At 35.2% G+C, this 14,950-nt stretch overlaps 1 protein-coding gene across 1 annotated transcript in view; it reads right to left on the reverse strand.

The window, feature by feature from the left end:
* LOC117789744 overlaps nucleotides 1–13,998 on the reverse strand; it is a 39,388-nt gene extending 25,390 nt beyond the window's left edge. Inside the window, exon 1 of the mRNA XM_034628858.1 lies at nucleotides 13,178–13,998. The gene's annotated coding sequence lies outside the window, so the exon portion shown is untranslated. The remainder of the gene's footprint in view (nucleotides 1–13,177) is intronic.
* Between the last annotated feature and the right edge of the window lie 952 nt (nucleotides 13,999–14,950).

Below are 14,950 nucleotides of genomic sequence, written 5' to 3' on the forward strand. Positions count from 1 at the left end.
TCCGGCTGGCAGGCAATGTGGACTGTTAACTATGTCAACCCGATAAGATTTGCATGCAACACAAACTACGACGCATTTGTATGTGTGTGTGTGTGTGTTTGTGTGTATCTGAAATATTGCCTGTCTTGATTGACAGACGGCAGTCGACTCTCAACTCTTGAGTCTCGACACTCGTCAACCGGCACTTTGGTCAGTCAATTATTTATGCTGACACTTAGTGCGCTTGAGACTGCAAGATAATTGGCAAAATGCATACAGATACAGATACACACACACACAGATATATACAGATTAGGGATGGGACTATATAGTCATCGGAAAAAATGTCACATAATATATGATATCGCTATAAATGTCAGTTAATTTAAAGTAAATAACAATAAGATTGCTATTAATCACTTAAATTTCAAATTATTGATTTATTTTCTTCAACAACCTTATCAACGAATCCATGAATCCATGTCTTAAAAAAATATAGACATATTAAAGCTTGCTTGTAGCTTGTTGTATGATCAGTACAACGCTCAAAAAACAATATTACTTTCGATTTAGATATTCTTTTTCTTATTTTTAAAATCACCATAATAGTTGGAAAATCATTTATCAGAAATAATAATCTTAATTTTCGAGAAACTAGCACTAAAATGGAATGATAAAAAAGTTTTCTATATTTTAACCGAATTGCAAAACGATGCATTAAATATCAAATCATTCGATACTTAAATATATTTCCATTCTATTGCTACAATATCGATATATCCATATTGATGTCCATCTCTAATACAGATGCAAAGACACACACGCATAAAGCGAGCGTCACACGTGTCGTATGCGTAACGTGAGCGTCGATTGTGGCCCATGTTAATGCGTTGGCAAACAACATTAGCACAACCAGCGACACACACACACACACACACACGCACACACACATAACTGAGGTTTACACACATGTTGTGCACATCGATGCCAGGTAGACATGACCACAGACACCATAAAAACCATTTTATGCAGTCTGTCACATTTAATGGCTTCGATTGGCGTTGCAAATTTGCAAATTTGGATGTCGAACCAAAATCGGCACTCGCTGCATTTAATTGCTACATTTTGTGGCAAGAAGTAGGAGTAAGAGGGAACTGAGTGCATTTGGACAAAATCATTAGCAATTAACTGAAATTCTGCAAAAGTTATCGTAATTAAAATCCATTGCCAAGTTTGTAAAGAACGGAAGCAACGAAACGAATAGAAAAGTTGAAAAGCGCAAGAAATGAAGGAAATTTAATCACTTAGGTGATGGTGACGGAAAGACAGTAATAAAGCGTGTTAAAGCAAAGGAAAGCAAAGAAAAAAAAAATGTTGAAAGTGAGTGAGTGAGGAAATAAAGCTGACAGCATGAATGAATGAGTTGACTCACACATTCCATGATTATTCATATTTTTACAGCGCATCATTGTCATTGTCATATGAATAAAATTGGAATGTTCTCAGCTCGTTTGTCTTTTCATACATAATTGGAATTACTTTTTGAGCCCCCTTTTCTACGCCTTTTCAACTGGCTGTCTAACTAAATTGGCTGTCTAATATGCAGCTTATCGGTTTTGGTTTTGGCCGGACGAGACTTTAGTCAAGTGTTGTTGCCACAAGCAATTAGCCAAAGTGTCGTCGTCTCATATGCTTTGAGACAACAACAACAACTTTGAGTTTAACACGACACAACAATAACAGACTACGATTTATCCGGCAGCTGCGCATATGGAAAAGCTCATAAAAACCCCGGCAAACAGTTGAGTGGCGCCGTCGGTCATGCCGGAATGGGGCGTGGCCACTTATAGTACACACTCACAAATACACACACACTCGCACACACACACAGAGCATTTCATTCATGCAACGCTTGCTGCCTATTTTGTTGCTGTTGTTGTTGTTGTTTACGCTTCATTTGGCGTTTTTACTTGAATTCGTTTGGTTTGTTGTTGGCCTTTTTTGGAAGCTTGAGGCGCACGCTTTGGCGCTAATTAATGGTTAGACTTCAATCTCATACATATTAAAGTACGTTTATTGCCATAATTGTTGGCTGAGTGTATACCCTGTGTTGCAGAAGCTGAAGGGTAACTAAGTTTCATTAAATTCATCTACAAGAAATTGTGATATTATGTATATTTATTTTAATTATTTATTGTCAAATTATAAACAGCCGACACAAAAATATTAATTTGAAATAAAAATTCAAATAAAATAATTCGGTAAAAATTAAAAAAGTTTCTACTTAAATGTAATATTAATGTTTTTATAATTAACATAATAATGTGATCAAATTTTTATCACAAATATTATGTTGTTTTTTTTATATATTAAAATAAATACAATCGAATTTCTTTCAATTTCCTCTGGCCATGAGGTACAATGAATTGTATTTATCAACATGAGGCGCCTTTATATGGTATACATAAATACTTAAATATGTGCTTAAGTATTTGCGATTTATATGGCGTAAGTAAGCTGTGGCAAATAAGCAGAAGCAAACAAATTGATTTTGTGTTTATTTTGGAATTTGCATTTCACAAAATGTGGTTCATGTTTGCTTTAATTTCTGTTTACGCTAATCAAAAAAAAAAAAAACAATCCAAATTAAATGGCATTCCAAGACATTCAACTTTTCTAATTGTGAGTGCTTTTCTGTGATACACTAACCGAGGATGGAGGATATTTGTCAATAAATATGCAATGGCATTGATTAATCTGCTAGAAGCATATGATAAAAATTTATTCAAACCAAAGAACCAAAAACCGAAACCAGTACGGTTTGGGCAAAGCTGCTAGGTTCAAGGTTTGACTTCAAACGCTCATAACTTTGTCAAAACTGAACTGACCTTTAAGCGGAATGTCATTTTGATCACGGTTTGGCTTTTTAATTCATCCTGCATTTCAATTTTCTTGATTTCGAAAATTTAATGTTTTTCGATCATCATCGCCAAGATTTTATTTGGATGCTAAGGGTCCCCCCTTTGAAATTTTGAAAATTCAAAATTTTAAATCTCAAGTTTTTACTTTTAATCGTCTCCTCATATCGTAATTAGTATAAAACATCACTTTAAACTAGATTCTGAGACCTTTTAATTTTTTGTAAAAAATCATGAAGAATTGGATAAAAATTTTGACTTGTAATGTGACTAGCTCCGAAGTATGACCAACTTCAAACTATCATAACTTGATCAAAAGTGAACCGATTTTTAAGCGGAATGTCATTTTGATCATGATTTGGCCTCTTAATTCGTTCTGCATTTAAATTTTGTTCATTTAGAAAATTTAATTATTTTTGACCAAGATTCGATATTGATGCTAAGGGTCCCCCCTTTGAAATTTTAAAAATTCAAAATTTTAAATCTCAAGTTTTCACTTTTAATCAACTCCCAATATCGTAATTAGTATAAAACAACACTTTAAACTAGATTCTGAGACCTTTTATTTTTTTGTAAAAAATCATGAAGAATTGGATAAAAATTTTGACTTGTAAAGTGACTAGCTCCGAAGTATGACCAACTTCAAGCTGTCATAACTTCATTAAAACATAACCGATTTTGAAGAGAAATGTCATTTTGATCTTGGTTTGGCCTCTAGGTTATTTTTGTATTTAAGCTTTATTAAATTCGAAAAAAATGTTTTTCTTCTAGATCGAGGTATGGATTTTGATGCTAAGTGAAAATTTTAAGTTATTTAAATTGTTTCAAAATTAATTTGTCACACCGGTTGATATCGGTACTAATACTGGAACCAAAAGGACAATAAAAAATAGTTTCATTTTGATTGCCTGATTAGTACATACATTGCCACAAAACCGCTTAATAACTGCGATTAATATTTCAATTTAGAAACGAGAGCAGAATCACAAATTGGGCTAAGCTTTAAATGGAATTAAAAAAATTTTCCAACTGCATTGCAAATTGTAAAAGCAACAGCTTTACTTCCGAAATAAAGCAAAGCAATTAAGAGAGCTGCCAGGAGATGCAACTGAAACTGGACCACAACGAAATGTCAGACGTATGTGGGTCACAGGCTGCTGCTAAAAGTTATACAGTGAAACCCCATTACAATGCCAATCGACAAAATGCTGACAGGCATTGCCCGAAATGTCAGACCTCCCCCATTCTTGGCCCCAAAACGGAAGGGAAGATGTTTGCAACACTCCAAAAACTTTGGCCGGGCACACAATGGAAATTGTGCGGAAACTGCCTCGCAAAGCGCACTTGACAGGACAGGATGAGGAAGGAGTTGCAACCATGGCTAATTCAGAAGCCAGTCAAGTTTTTAATACGCGTCTGGTAGCGGCAAGTGCTACGCTGATAAAAACAACTGGTTTCAAAACTCAAAAATATTTGTCTTCTTATTTAATTAAAAAAAAAATAGATAAATTCAAGAAAAATAAATACAAAGAACACAACTAAAAAGCACGATTTTTGATTTAATATAATAATAATTAATATAAAAGTCTTTGTGTCCTGTTTTATATTGTTTTAAAATTTCATATACATTTTTAATGTGAATAAAAAAAAAAAATTCTGGCTCTTATGACAATCTTAAAGTAAACGAGCGAAAATTCTCTCTATTTATTTTAATTTTTGGCTCTCGACGATTATTTTAGACGACATGAGTTAAATTAAGATTTTACTCAAAACTAAAAACTGTCATCTGAAAAATGCGTTGGGAACTAAAAGAATTTTGATCAGTGTAGCGTTGCATTTCAAGCATCCATGACTCAGTCAAGCTGCAAGTTTATAGTCAACATTTTGATGCTGTTGCATAACAACAGCAACAGAAAGTGCAGCAACAGCATTCATTAATCATCAAGCCCACGTCCAAGACGACTCCATAGAAATTGAGAGCAAACCCAATAAAACTCAGCCAAACCAGCGACAGAATGGAAAATGCCAACAAATACGAAAACAGGCAGGCAACCAAGGCAACTACTAGGGTGGCTGGCTAGGCATTCAATCAGCTGGTGGTGGGTCAAACAGTTTGGGAAACCACCCACATAAATACTTTCCATTGCGTAAGTTGTGTGTGTGTGTGTGTGTGTGTTTGTGTGGGTGAATGCCATCGATGATAAATGTCTGACGGTTGAGATTGCAACGGAAAATTAATGGTTCTTCTCTCCAGTTATGCGGATGGTTTGAGTGCCACAAAAGGTTGCAATTGCGTTAAATGAATAATAAGTGCACAAACAGGTGGAGCTTTTACGAGGTAAAGATCTTAATGAGCATCATTGTGCAGAAAGCAAATAAATAAGGAAATTTCATCATATAGTTTATAATGTTGACATATTTTATTGTGAGTCAAAATGAAGCCACTAATTATAGTATTGATATATTTTTTAACTGATAGTAATAAGCAAGTCAGACTTTATAATTAGTTTTTTTTTAAATTACCTTTCATTAACACTGTTTTGTTACTTTTATCCTCTTAGAAGAAGGAACGTATTAAAACTTAAGAAGGAAGGAGAAAGCACAATAACAGCTAAGATTATTTTAAGTAAAAAAATGGAAATAAGGGAAAATAATTAAAAGAATTTCACAATATCGATGATACAATATTGACTATGTAATTTGTTAAGTGCATTCATTATTAATACCTTGCAGCAGTAGAACATAATTTATATTCATCGAAGTGGCTTTCTTAAAATGTATCTGGTTAAAAGTTTAATGATAATAAATGGCTTATAAACATTGCATCGCTTTTATAGAAAACTGGCTTAAAGACTTAAGCTTCATGCTGAGCATACTGAATGCATTTCCATTCAGTTGCCGTCAGGTAGATAAAATGAAAATAAAGCTTAACAACCTGCTCAAAGGCAGGCAGCTGTCATTCATGTGGAAAATAAAATGTAAAAGAAATCCATTATAATATTTTCGCTTTCACCGTTCGCTGTACGTTGCTCAGACAAAATCCCTGACCTTTGTGATTGCCATCTTTCTCTCTCTCCCTCTCTTCCATTCTCTCTTTCTCTATCTATTTGAGTTAATTACACATGGGGCTTCAAGTTCCCTCTCCAATGCAGCTGAGGAGACTGAGAGGCAGACTACATTGCCTTCAAATTTGGGTCAGCCACTAAGCGTAAGTGAGTGTTATGTAAATTACAGTGACGCTGCTCAAAAAGGACCTGCAATGGGGAGGAAGGGGGACTCCCCATTCTTGTTGTTGTTGTTGGGAAAGCTGGAAAAGCTGATGGAAAAACTGTTGACGCGCCCGTTTTTGAGGAGGCCGTTAGTTAAACTGAACGCTGTCATTTCATTTTCTTCTGGTGCGTTTTTAATTTAGCTGCCGTTGGCAGCTGCAAAGTGCTTATAATCTGTGTGAGTGCGTGTGTGTGTGTGTGTGTGCGTTTGGGGAATGGGGCACAACAGTAAACACATGCAGATGCAGCCAGGAGGAAAGAAGAAGCAGCAACGACAAAGCTGATGAAATGCTCATATGTAAGTCGCTGTCGTCGAGCAACCGCAGATTATATCATAGCCCCAGCCACACAGTCGTCATCATCATCATCATCATTGCCCCTCTCCTCTCCCTTTGTGTCTTACCGACTGTTATAATGCCCCATGCGTCGGCCATTGACCATGACGAAGAGCAGCGCCAAAGCAGAATGTAAATAAAGCACAATAACAAGACAAGACGCGACAACAAGTACGAATAAGACAAAGTGCAATCGAGAGAACACGACTACTGAGATACCTAGGGTATCTCAAGATCAGTACAAAAACTAAAAATGTAACTATAATTTACAATGCAATTAAATTTTTAATTTCGGGCACTGATGAACAATTTTCTTAACATCTGTCAAATACTTAAGCTATATTTATGTTTCATATTTTATTCAAAAAACAATGTATACCTTTATTAATTAATTTCTGTACAGGGTATAAGAAGACACACTGAAGACGCGGAAAAGTGCTTTATATATAGCAGCAACAACGGTCTCAACATCAGCATCGACATCGACACCGGCTGTGGCTGTGGCACTTCCCCATTTTGCTGATGACGGCGGCATATAGAAGTCAACAATCTCATAATCAGTTAAATTACAAAGCAAAACAATGGACAGAGAGGGAGGCAACTGTTGTGGGGTAAGAGCAAAGGGGGCAACTCGTTGAAGTTACAAGTAAATTGATGCTTAATGAGCTGGCCAAGTTGTTTAGTGGGAGTGGCCCAAAAGCAAGACAGGCCACTGTCTTAGTTGGCCAAATATGATCTGAAATTGGCTTGTCGGCCTGTGGCAACAACAAATCGATAAGTCTTCAACTCATGCAGCAGCAATTTGCACGCCAATAAAAAACAACACCAACTTGTCGGAGCATGCCACAAAAGGCCAAAGGGCATGTTGTACGCATGTATGTACATTGTGTGGGTGGGTGTGTGTGCTTGTGTGGGTGTGGCTTATGGCATCATCAGGGTTATCGATAACAACGTTATGGATGTATTCACATGTACTTGCAACGAATATGCTTAACAAAAGACAGGAAGACGGTTCGTCTGACGGGTCACTCACAATTGCTGACCCATTTCGGCTTGGCCAGCTGACCAAATTGTTTGTTTATTGCATTGAATTAATTATTACGTATGCTTTATAGGCACGTCCGACATTTGGAGCAGCTCTTCTGGGCGCTGTGCTAAAAATAACAAACACTCTACGATCGAAAACGATGAAAATACATTGGAAAAACTTCAACCGAACCGAAAACGGGCCTTTTTTCAACTGTTTGTCTGTCATAGTCGCTGGCTGCAACGGCCACAAAAATAGCCACACAAATCTCATTGAGAGTCGCAGCCGTGTGCTCCATTTGCCACAAAAAAACAACAAAGGCGACTGCGACAGGAAAGCAATATTATTTTTACTATATCCAAACGAACTTTCAATGCACTTCAATTCAATAGAAATTGGAATTTTTGAAATCTAATATGAAATCGCATTTCCTGAAGGAATTTTACTAAAGATTTCTTAGGTTTACATTAATTGTTGAATACATTCTATTATTTGTTGTTCATATTACGCGACTATTTTCCAGGAAATAAACTTGCGAGTCGGGTAAACAACAATGGCGAAATCGACTGAAAAACATTATTATAATTCATAAATTACCGAACTTAAAATGCAATTCTAAATCCTTAAATAATCCACATCATAAATAGAATACTTTCTATAATTTGTTAATTATATTCTTGAATCGGAGAAATAAAAATTTAACAGTATTTTTTACTAAATCTAACCGAATTTTTGTAAGTGATTTCAATAGAAATTTCATAGATAAACATCAGGATTTTTGATTATATTTTTGAGCTTAAGAAACAACAGAAATCAATTATATATTTCTATAAGTAAAAAAAATAGTCCTAGTATATTTATGTATCGTAGATGATTTCCTTTTATGTGTTATATTTAATACTTTTATTGTTAATTCCAATTTATAATTAGAGAAATTTAATTATTATGAATCATTATTTCTAACATCATATCTAAAATCTCACTTGTTTTCCAAACGCCCTTACCTTACCCATACGGAAAGGGTATTGGGATATATATATATATAATCTCTTGGGCATGGAATGGGCCGGTCACCGTCATCGAGACTCGGTTTCATCATCTCTTTGCCGGCCTGGAAATGTTCCAAAACGTATGAAAAAAAAAAAAAAATAACAAAAAAGAAAATTTAATGCGGTCACTGGCTTTTTGACACGCTGCATACTATTTTCGAATATGAATCTATTCAGACTGAGTATTCATTTCGCTTTGGTCAGCATTGGAGTTGTTTTTTGTTATTTTTAGCGCCGTCTGAAGAGCGAGACAGAGAAAGAGAGAAATACGCCCTGAACCGACTGGATAGTTCACTTTGTAATGCTTGGAGCATCCTTCAATATTTCAAGCAGCTGATGTTATGTAAATTTGTTTGTGCGTTTTTCTTTTGCTTTCTGCAATTGCTGATGATCATGTTGAAGATGATAACGATGTTGACTTGAAGTGTAGCTGCAAGCTCCCTCGTAAACTAATAAAACGTCAAAGCAATTTTGACAACTTGCAAGTTGCAGACAAAAAACTTTTCAAATGAAAAGTTTTTTTTTAATACTCTTCATATGCATGTAGTTGCAAAGAAAATGTAATATGTAGTATGTAGTTTTTGTAACCTGTACTGATTGGCATTGTGAATAAGTAGTAATACTCTAACTTGTGCAAAAATACTATATCTTTGATTAATTTATAAAACATTTAAAAAAAAAAAAAGAGTTTTTCAAGTGCAGTGTATCTCAGAGTTGAGCACATGTTTTTTAGTATACTTGGAGTTACAGCATATATACAAACATGTACTTTTATTTGAGTGCTTCTCATATTTTCCTTCAAGTACTTCAAAGATAGAAGTTTGTGATATGTATCTTTTCGTAGATATTATCGCATACACGTAAATATACAAAAATTCAAATTTATAGAAACAAGTGAAATTTAAATTTTGTTATATTACAATTTAAAATTTATATAAAATAATTAAAATAATATATTAACAAAATTAAAGATACACCATAAGATAAGGATAGAATTATGTATATATGTCAGTTTGATTGTCAACTATTTATTTATGACCAAATGACAAACTTAATAGTATTTTTACTTCTCTATCTATGAAATGAAAATGTTATACAATATTTTTGCAGACAATGTCTCATCACTTAGTTACAAACTTCAGGTCAAAACAATTATATCTTGCAGTGGGGTCATCGCTGAAAAAGTAGACAAAGTCTCAGAACAGCTTGGCAACGCTTTCTGCAATTTTTTAACAAGTGAACAATGGGAGGGCCAATGCTTTCCTTTCTACCATACTCCTATTTTGTTGGAGCGGCGTTATTTATGTATCCAGCAAGCAGACATAAAAAAACCTTGAAGACGAGACTAAAGTTAGGCAGGGGGTGTAAGTGGGAGGTGTCTGTCAGCGGAGCTTAAAGTTATCAGATATGAAACCGCGATTTTAAAGCCGTGTGAAAATTGCGGCTTAAGTGTTAAATTGCCATCACTGAATGTGACGGTGTGTGAGTGTGTGTGAGTGTGTGTGTGTGTGTGTGTGTGTGTGTGTGTGTGCGCGAGGTGAGTGTGTAGGTGAAGAATGTCAAGAGTGATAAGCGCTCTGTTTATAGAGTTGTCAAGTGCTCATAAAATATGTAGACTCACTTGCAATGCTACCTGCGCATTTGATACGCCCATTTTGCGCGGTTTTTTGGTTTTTGGCCTAACATGGGTTAAGTGCGGCCCAAGTACCGCTCATTAGCACACACTCACACACACACTCACACATATAGATAGACACACGTACGCACATGCAGAGAGAATTCGAATGAAGTTGTAAGTGCCACTCGTTCTAAAGTGTTTTTCAGGCAGCCAGGAAAATGCCAGCGGGCTGTTGCCTACAAAACAGCTCTTGACCCTGGGCCAGTGGACAACAACAACAACAGTCACAACAACAACAAGCCATTTAAGTTTATGACTTATGCCATTTACACTCCTCATCTCAATCGAATGACTCAGGCCGTATCCTTGTTCGCGTGCGTTTCAGGCATTAAAGGACCTATAAGTCAACCTCAACCTCATCCAACCCCCAAAAACCCACGACATGCTAATAATATTATAAATGTTTCTACTGTGACCAATAACAAATTTTCCGTCAGCATTTATGCCCTTACAGAGAGTATTATAATTTTACCCCGAAATGTGTAACGTACCCTTTTTTAAATTTTAAGTTCTATCACAGATTGTGTATTTTAATTTTTCCTAAACATGCTGATCAAATTAAATTGAAATCTAAGTTATAGTAAATTTAAGAGTATTAAATATTCAGTCTGAAACAGCAATATTTTTTGTTTTATTTTTTCATCAGTGGTCGCAAAAATGTGTCTCAATTCAATTAATTTGAAACAAGGTCCTCAAGTGCCTTCCGCCAGTATCCACTTTGTGGTTAAATTTTAATGTTGAGGTCCATGTTCGGCACAGCTCGAGTTTTAGCCAATGAAAATTTAATTGCCTGAGGTTTGCACAAATTGCCAACCAGCGACGCAATAATAATTCGGAATTTTCGGTAAATTTTCGACGAATTTTCATCAGATTTATTTATATGTACACAAGCTCATTAAATATTTGGAGTAGAAAAAAAATGTTGAATTGTAAAATGTTGTTAGAAGGCAACTTTTGCCGAAATGCTTGACGAAGGCGCAAAGTATCATAAAAAAGGGAGCGCAGTGAAAATTATGAAAAGTACTCGCAAAGCGACATAGAAAAGTGGAAAAAGCGCCATTGACTCGATGGCGTTGGCAACGGCAACGGCGACCGCAAAATGCAAATGAAAATGCAAAATATGAATTCATGAAAAGGCCGAGAAGAAAACAGGTCTGGGTCTGGGTCTGGATCTGAGCGTCAGCTGTCGACGCCGCTCTTGAGCTTGAATGGCAGGGAGACAACCAGAGTCGGAGTTTCAGTCAGCCATCCCTACACACTTACACATACATATGTATATATAAATACATATACAGTGAGTACATGTGTAGTGTGTCTGGGTTGAGTCTGTCTCTGTTTCTGTCTCTGTCTCTGGGTCTCTGGCAATTACGTCAATTGCACAAACGTCCAAATGTAACAAACAAAACCGTTAAAGCGAATTTCAGTGCAATTTATGGCAGAGTCATCGCCGCGACGGACAACAAGTCACTTCTTTTTTTATACCCTGTAAATTAAATTGTAAACAAGTATTCTAACTTTTTGTAATTGCCAAAAGAAGAGAATCAATCAAATTTGATTCATTCTTTAGATACTAAATTAAAATTTTTGGGCATAATAAACTTCTAAGCTCCGAAAATTTTAAGAAAAGGACATTAACAAGTTTGAAATTGACTAAAATAAAAAAAACACTTGTTTGTCCAAAGAGTCAAAATTGCATTATTTTGATCCTATATTTATAATATTTCATATTTATTGATCTTTTTACCCAGCTATTTTTATAAAATAAGTTGCTCATCTAATATTAAAGAGTCAAAATATTCAAAAATAAGACTGTTATTATTTCAAAATCAATAAATATAAATGACTGAATTTTTAAGACTTGAATTATTATTAATTTGAAAAATTTAGAACTATTGAACTTCTATACCGAAAATCCTGAAGCTGGCAGAGAGGGCATCATGAAATTGTTCAACTAAAGACAACAAATTTAAAATATCATTGATTAGATAATCTAAGGTGTAAGGCAAGTTTTTGGAGATTTTAATGTTATGTGCTCCTGAAAAAACAACCGAACGGAATGACACAGAATTTCTTTCAATATTTAATTAACTATAGGTCGAATTGAATTGAGGGTATCTGTAAGTCGTTTACGCTTGAGCAGCACATTACTACTTGGTTTTTCTTGGTGTCTGATTCATTGCCAGTTCTAGTTAAGTTACCGCATAGTGCTGCGACTTGTTGTTGTTGTTGTTGAGGTTGCTTTTGTTGTTGCTGTTGCTTTTGATATCAGCCAGAATTGTTGCAGACGTCGCGTCGCTGTTGGCGCTTTGTCTGCGCAGATTTACTCATGCCATATGATCCATTCGAGTCTGGGCTAAAGCTTTGGGGCGTGGCACACCATATACACGGTATTGTTATGCTTTCATTTCAAACAAAATGTTGACGGCAAAAGCAAAAAAAAAAATATTAAAAATTAAACACACCGCAAACTGAGAACTTTGTGTGCAGTTATATAAAATATTTAAAGTGCTTGCCGAGTTGGCTCCTACACACAGACACACACACACACATAGTTGTGTAAGTTGAAGCTGTGTTGCCAGAAATCAGAATTTTTTTAAAAGTAGCTAAAATTTCTAGATTTTGTAAATTTTCTGGCTCTACCAATTAAAAAATAGCCAAGTTTAGCTTTTTAATAGCCAAAAAGACAACACTTTGCTGATGTGCAGCAGCCGGCTCGCCGGTTATATTTTCATATTTCTATTTTTTTTTTTTTTTTGAGAGAGTTGCAACTTTAATTGGACGGCGTGGTTAAGAGCGTTGGCAAACGTGTTTTTTCTTCATTTTGGCCAAATCAACTTCAATTTGGTATTCATTTCCTACGCGGCTTAAAGAGCGAGGTCAACTAGTGGTATATGTGGGCGTTAAGGTGTTAAGTTTACTTACCTTTAACTCAATCAAAACATGACACGGTCAAACAGATCGTCGATCTCTCTCCCTCTTTATTTCTCTCCCTTTCTGTCAGTTATCAATGACTGATAACAAACAAGCGGTGGCTGGCAGGGGGGTGAAGGTGGCGTTGGTGGTTGTTGCAACAGTTCTTCTTCTTCTGTACACACACACACACACACTAACACACACAAAAGTCACCCGCTTTGTGCTTTGTGTTGTTCTTGTGCAAAAATGAAAGAAATTAAACGATAATTTGTTGTTGTGAACGAGAGACGCGACGCGACTCAGAGTGGTTACTCTTGCGCTCTCGCTCGCTCACGTTGCCTTGCGTTGCGTTTCGTTTGTTTGGTTTTGTTTGTTCTCTTTGAATTTCTGCTTTGCTATGCTTTTTTTACTTCACAACGCGATGTGTTGCATGCTGCACATTTCACTTATTTTTAATCACTAAAAATGCATTTCCTTTTATGATTTGTTTAATAATATTTCACTGCTTTGTTGTGACTGCGACTTCAATTTCTTCCGCTTGGAATTATTCTCGCGTCTGCTTTGTACGCCTATCCTGCGTGGGCAAGCAAGGATATTTCTTTCTTTCTTTACGCTTTCCTTTTTACTTTGCACGTTATGAACGCAACATTTCCACGGTAAACTCAACGCACAGTTGCCGGTCGTACATACTCTAATATGTATGTATGTTGCGTTCTTTAATTTCGATAATTTTACTACATATTTAATAAATTTAAATATTTTTCACGCACCGCTTACACGCGCAGACATGCTCAAATTTTCTCAAATATCAACTAAAGCATTAAAAGTGTGACCGCTTCAAGAAGATACAAAAATACGCCGTCAGACAGATTTCGACAAAACTAGTATTTTTTGTATTTTACAATAGCTTGTGTTGCTAAGCAGCATGTTTCCTAATATTGAGAAATGTTTCAGACACATGCAGTGTGACCAGTTAGATAACTAAAAACTTATTTGAGCAATACAAAATTTAAAATTTTTATTATAGAATACATTTTTTCACACTCAAACAATTTCCATCGTTCACCTCATTTATTGCTAAATCTAAAATAATTGTACATATATTGCCGCGCAAACACAATAGATGGCGTGTAAGCTCTTAGCGCCAGCTATGAGTATATATATGAAGCGTGCCACCTTTTCAAAGTTTGGAAACAGGTTTCAAACTTGAGTAAGCAAAAAAAAGTTTGAAAGTAGCTGGCACAGTGCTTTCCAAACGGTAATATTCTGAGCGAACTTAAATTCAATGTAGTGTAATTATTTTTTTGATTAAATATCGAAAAACAAGTAAAGCATAAAATTTCAAAAGTTTTAAAACATTATTCAGTAAACTTATTTTTGCCGGTCATGAAATATGCGCCAAAAATAATTGTCAAGCATGATATGATATGTGTATATTGATTTTTGACACTACGTATAAAAGAATATATTCCAATTTTTAAATTTTAATTTTATAAAAAATCTAAGTTCTGCGCTTGCTTGACATTCAATAAATAAAATATAATACAAAAAATAATAAAAAGTAAAGAAATTGAGCCCGCCTGCCTCTTAAACAATTTTTTTTTTTTTAATTAAAATTTTTGTTGATGTTAAATTGGGCAAAAGTTAAACGAGATCAATGAATTCGGTTCATCGAACTAAACGTGACGTTAAGTGTTGACAAATTGTTTATAACAAATATGTAGAGATAATTTTTTACTATTTACACATGAAATGTTTTCTGCAATGGCGACAAGTCTCTTG

This window comes from Drosophila innubila, assembly GCF_004354385.1.
Source record: "Drosophila innubila isolate TH190305 chromosome 3R unlocalized genomic scaffold, UK_Dinn_1.0 2_E_3R, whole genome shotgun sequence".
Lineage (NCBI taxonomy): Eukaryota > Metazoa > Arthropoda > Insecta > Diptera > Drosophilidae > Drosophila > Drosophila innubila.